The following is a 6802-nucleotide window of genomic DNA, read 5'->3' as shown; positions in this document are numbered from 1 at the left end:
TTGTATCAGTTTTTAAGCATACTGATTCATCCCCCCTCTCAGTATTCTACCGAATTCTTATTCTTTCATCATATCAACACTTGTGTGGCTAGTCTCCTTATTTATAGGTGCCAGCTTAGGTGTAGAGTGTGTGTTGGGACCTTGTGCCATCTCGTAGCATAAGGGGTGGTTCCTTTGGTTCCACATGGTCAAGTGGTTGGTGCTTTTAGACCATTGGGATGTTCCTATCTTTGGATTCTTCTTGCGTGGATGAGAATGCTTCTTCAGATAGTTCATGGATAATAATGGCAGCAAGAATGTAAATGATTATGTGAATTATGTAATGAAATTCTTATGTTATGGTTGTAAAAGAAATCATGCTTATGAGAAATGATTATGTTGTTATAGTTATAATGATAGCTTTTGGTTATGGTATGTGATTGTAATGATGAACCCTGAGTTGTATTGTGGCACATTTATATTAAATGAAATGGATGCATGATATGTAAATAACTATTATGGTTTGGAATTAAATGATGTATTTTGTGTTCTTGATGAGCCATGTTAAAAGGAAATGGTGTAATTGTTATGATAATGGTAATAGCCTAGAAATGATTTATTTAACTAATTCTTTAAGTAGAAGAAATGCTATGCCTTGGTAGGATGTATGAGTATGAGTAATATTGGAAGATATCTTAGGACATGAGTTGTGATTGAAGAATTTGATCTTATAGTAGCATACTTTGTAGTCAGTGATCTAATGGTAGGATTGAAATATTATAATGTTGGAGATGTAGTTGAATGTTCCTTATGAAAATATTGTATGGATGTTCTTAATGAATGAATTACTAATCTTATTAATGGAAATTACTAGTAAGTGTATGGGTAGATAGTAAAATGAATGCTCATCTTTTAGGAAAGGATTAGAATGTATCATGTGTTATGGTGTTAATGCAATGTAAGGATTAATCTTGGTATGTGAATGGTGATATTAATAGTCGAAGGTTGGTTAATGGTAATAGGAACATTTGGACTTGGTGTATAAAATGAACCTAAGAGAAAAAGGGAAATAGCTATGCATTGAAAGATAGAATCTCATATTAAATGAAAGATTAAGTAGGTTTCATATCATGAGTGTTAGGTATTGCTATGTTGCACCTATGTGTGTATAATGATTAAGATTATAAGGTATTGATATGGAAGAAAGTAAATGCTTATTGCTTATGTAGGTAGATTAAATAATGGCATTGAGATACCCTAGGGAGTTAGTAGTAATGATTTATTGTATTCCGCTTGCGTAATTGTTTGAATAGCTTGAGTGAATTATTCTATGTTCATAACACTTAAATGGTGTTGTGTGCTTGATGCATTGCTTAAGTGATGTTATGTGTTGTATTGTTAAATAAAAATAAATTAAATTAAATTAGTGTGTATTTAGCTATATTTCTTTGGGGTATTTTGGCAGAAACAGATTCGATAAATATAGATTTCAGATTGCATAACCATAAACAGATGATATCATGAAAAGAACACACAAGAGACACCATATATGACATGGATAACCCAAGAAGGAAAAAACCACAAAGAATGTTAGTTCTTAATATAAAAATACTTGTTAGAATGACATCAATTAAAGTGATTTTTGCAAGATGGCTTATTGGCAAAATTTCTCACTGTAGGTGGGCTCACTGCTCGGCTAAAACCTCTAGAAAAAGGAGGGCTCATTACCTAGAGGAAGAAGGAAAGAATCCACCACAGGAGGCACAACTGATCGAAAGAAACCTTAGGCTCACTGCAATTGGTACGAAACAACATTAGAAAATAACCACATTGATCAACCACTTCATATTGCTAGAGATAGATCTTCCTATTACAATCAAATTCCTTCTGCTAAACATTCTTAATGATTTTTCATTCCAATTGATTTTACATATATGGATCTCCAAAATGCATTATTCAAGTCGACCAAGGAGACAATAAATCATATTTCAAAAAAATAGGTCTCCACTAAGCATTCTCGTGGTTGAAAGAAAAGAAAAGGAGACCACACCATAATGCAACAACACATTATCAAATGCCACAATCACCAGGCCAAAAGAAAGAACATCTAGGGACAATTCAAACCGAGAAACATCATGACCAAAAACACATTTCTGGAGCACAACAACATGTACCAAGATAGAGTAACATAGATACATACATGAATATTATAATCCCAAATGCACAACAAGAAAAAATGAAATGCGAAGAACTCTAGACCTCTGCAAGTCTTGAATATTCTGATTACTGCTTAGACTTTTGGAGTACCAAAACCATCATACTGACAATACATAATTCTAGAGAAATTCAACAATTTGTACCATTTGCATCATACATATACACACACACACACACACACACACACACACACACACACACACACACACATATACATACATATATACATATATACACACACACATATATATGTATGTATATATATATACATATATATATATATATACATATATACATATGTGTATATCTATGTATATATATGTATATATGCATATATATACATATATACACATATGTATATATACACATATGCATATACATATACATATATGTGTGTATATATATGTAAACATAGCTTTTCGATACAAAATATATATCACCACTACTATAAAATATGCTGTCCACAACATCTACTCTACGAATGGTGGCTATTTGAGCCCTCTGGTCCTGAACGTGGTGCTCCCATAGATGTGTGTCGGTGAGTTGACATAGAACATGAGTGACTCTTAAAGGACCTCCTCCTATCCCTCTCCAACACAGTGCATCTATAAATTACACTCTCTTCTTTGGCCTCCATGAGCTCACATTATAGTCACTCCCACTCCTCCCATGCAATATCCAACTCTATCCTAATAGTATAAAAAATATCCTCATGTCGCCCGACACTCTATTGAGATCTACATGTGACCTAGAAAGATTGTGGAATGTGCATCATTGTGATAGTGACACCAAGTGCATGACAAATGAAGTCTTTAAATCTTTGTACACTAGCTATAGAGATAGAGATTTTCATGTTAACTATATATACATATCATAGATAATCGACAAATTTAAAGCCAATGATATCTTCTTACCTAGATCCCCTTCCTTCCAAGTAGGATAAAAAAAGGCTAGAGAGTGAGATACTATGGTTAGAGGCATAGCTTAGCTCGTCTCCCCTCACTTATATTGCCTTGGTATATCAGCTAGTTAAGAAGTGGAACAACTTCCTACACTAATCTTGAGAGGAGGGTAATGCAAAAATTTTATAGATCATTACAACAGTTATAGAAACTTAACATAAATAACATAATATCATGCATACCACAACATAGAAACATAGTGATTTATGTGGGGAAAACCCTTTCAGGAGAAAAACCCCACACTCCAAAAGTAGCTCAATATATTATTCAACAATCAATAATAGATTACAATATACTTCCAAAGAAAGCTCTTGACATGAGTACGACTAATCAGAGACTCAAAGGTAACTCAATCACCATAAGACTCTTACACACAACCTCTATCTCATGCACCTCATATATAGGAGATACAATACAAGAAACTATCAAATGATATAACAAAACCATTGGCTAAAACCACCCAATAAAGTAGGCATGACCGTATCTCCATTCTAGATGCCCTATGACATGTCAAAACACACATCAAAGGATTTCCTCCCTTTTACAACTCATTTATTTGTCCAATGCATTTTATATTTCCTATTTTAGGAGTCCAAACTTTCAGAAGCCATAACTTGTGAACCGTGTGACCGATTGACGAACTGTTTGAAGTGCCAGAAAGCTCATGAAGTGATCTATCACCTCATAAATGTCTATGCCATATATGTCCATGTTTTAGGGTGTTTTAGATCCTATAAATTCCTCAAAATTAAATTTAAACCTTTCATCACACCTCCAAAAATGGAAACTTTAATATCTTCAAAACTAGCTATGATCTTGCAATGCAAATTTACTGGCCTGCTTATCTCGCCAACCAGAAACTTCAAGGATTATTTTTCACTATTTCGTGCTCAAATGAAAACTTTCTACAAATAGTTACCTCATATAAATGCAAGGTTGAGACACCATTTTTCCAACTTTCTCCCACTTGTCAAACACCTTGCATGAGAAAAGGGAGTATCAACACAATAAATTAATTGCTATAGGCCATGAGGCCCATAGACTCCAAACACCATCTGAACTTCTCTATGCTCACAATCTTAGTTAAAGAATCTATAATGTTCATCAAAGTATCCACCTTAACTAGCTTCACCCTACCATCTTCAACCATATCTCTAACAAATTGATACTAAACATCGATGTGGTTGGTCTAGGAATGAAATGTTGGGATCTTAGCTAGGCAAATTGTACTTTGATTGTCACTATAAACTATCACTACACCTTGTTTTATTCCAATAGCTGAACATTGTGTCTTAAGACAAATGGATTCTTTACAAGCTTGTGTAGCAACCATATACTCTACTTCTATAGTGGACAAAGCAACCACAACTTATCGCTTACTCATCTAACTAATTGCACCACCAAATAAAGTAAACACATAAGTACTAGTAGATCTTCTACTATCAATTGTAAAGTAGAAAATTGGATCCTAGTGACTCCCCACCTAGGAGAGAGAAAGGAAACCACTAGGATGATTTTCACTTGGAGGAAATTTACATTCAAAATAGGGGCTTGAATCCACTAGATCCATATCCAAGGGAAACAAGGATGTGAATTCCAAGTGGATTGCAAGGGTTAAAGTGTGATTTACCCTCTTTTGTAAATGAGAAAGTTGGCTTTGTGGAAAAGACAAAAAATGAGTGAAATGAAGAGCTACCAGTTCAAGATCACATTGTAACTTTGTATCTAAGCTAATTAGATTGATATAGACCTGCCCTGCAAATTTGGAGAAAAGTTGTTGGGACTATGGTGGGAGCATACAAGGTCGTCCAGAAATTCCACGAAAAAAAAAGGGTTTTTTTGTCTCTGCAAATGAAGCCCAAACCTGCAATTACAATTGCGCACCTGCAACCTACACAAAAAAAAATAGAGGAAAATGGGTTGTGGATAGGGGTTTGCCTCAGTCAAACCCCAGTTGAGGAATCAACCTTGAAAGAAAGTAATTGCAAATGCTTGAATGTAAACAATAGAAATGTATACCTTGTAGATCTGCAACTTGTTGATGATGATTGCTTTGCTTCTTGAATGTAATCACAAGTGTTGCATGAAATGGCATGTAACATGACAAAACCCTAACACACATACATGCTTGCAAATCAATATTTAAATATTGCTTCAATGGATGAATGGAGAATACTTGAATTCTTGAATGCTTGACGATGTATATCTTTGCCTATGCTTGCTCATCATCCCTTCGCTTGAATTTCACCTCTCATTCCTCTTTATGCAAATGAGAAAACCAACTCCATTTTATACATGCCTCTTGAAGATTAATTCATCTCATAAAAGGCCGACATTGGGGAGATTTAGGATCCCAAAGTGCAGATGGTGCCAGGGGGACTTATCTTGAGGCCACCCTAAGAGGGTGGGATAAGGGCTCCATGCCCCTGTACTGCCCTATCTTGGGGCCCGGACAAGGTCCTGAGGCTATCTCAGGGCTCAAACAGGAAGGGGTCAAGGGGTGAAAATGTAGAAAGGTGTCTTGGCTACGGAGGAGGATGTCATCGCCAAGGTGAGGACCTCAAATGTGGTTAAAATTGCAGGAGACACAATTTTATAACACTACATTTAGCCCCCACTTTAGCAGGAGTATGGCTTACGCCACTACTACCGGTAAAGTAGAATAAATACAGATGAAGATGAGAGATGTGGAGCAACACAACAAGGAGTATAAGACACCACTAATCTTGAGGAACATAAGCTCCCAATCCTAGGATCTTAACTCACTCAAACATATGCAAGAGCACACAAAACAAAAAGGAACAAGATGCACAAAATAAAACAAAAAGCACAAAGACACAAGATGACAAACCAACTAGTCGAAGAGACCTCGATACTAAGATGTCTCAACAACTAATCAGGACACAAAGACCAATGCCATCACATAAACACAAGTGATCAAATAAAACTGAAAAGATGGCATCATCCATGAACCATCAATAGAAAAACTATGGGTTCATGGGAGGAAGAAGATATTGGCCATTTGGAGGAATTGATTATGTGTTGCATTGATGTTTTGTCATTGATGTCAACACTAGCTATTTTGGATTCTTTATCGGCACCCTTCTAGTCCTAGTAGGTTGTATGGTTTCTAGTTAGTTTAGATCCGACATGATCTGGTATGCTTTAGTATGATTTGGTTATGGAATTGGCTTACTCGTGTTCATATTCAGTTAGTTGGTTTTGGTCCATTGATCAGATGCTATCCTATTTTCTTGGAATCTTGGTTTGTGGTTCCAGCGAGGGTTTCATCGACAGAGCTTTGATGAATATCTTTGATGATATGCATAAGTGGTGTTGGTGCAGCTTCTGGTATGGATTCAGGGTGTTGATGGTGATCATGTTCGAGACTTGGTGGATTGAGATCATTGCTTTAGCATGTGGACCTATATTGGGTCCTAGTTGATCTAGGTTATGGACTGACTTAATGTAACGTGCGAATTGGACCTCTCGATGTGTTTCCAGGATGTCTTATGGGTAGGATATTATTTTTTTGGCCTAAGGCTGACATATTTTGTAATTATGTAATTGGTTTATTATCTGATGGCCAACCTGATTGTTTATGGTTAAGGGTTTGTATATATATGATGTAAGATATCATTGTA

The sequence above is a fragment of the Cryptomeria japonica genome, chromosome 3, assembly GCF_030272615.1.
Source record: "Cryptomeria japonica chromosome 3, Sugi_1.0, whole genome shotgun sequence".
Classification (NCBI taxonomy): Eukaryota; Viridiplantae; Streptophyta; class Pinopsida; order Cupressales; family Cupressaceae; genus Cryptomeria; species Cryptomeria japonica.
The sequence above is the reverse complement of the archived record's forward strand: the minus strand, read 5'-3'. Positions refer to the sequence as shown.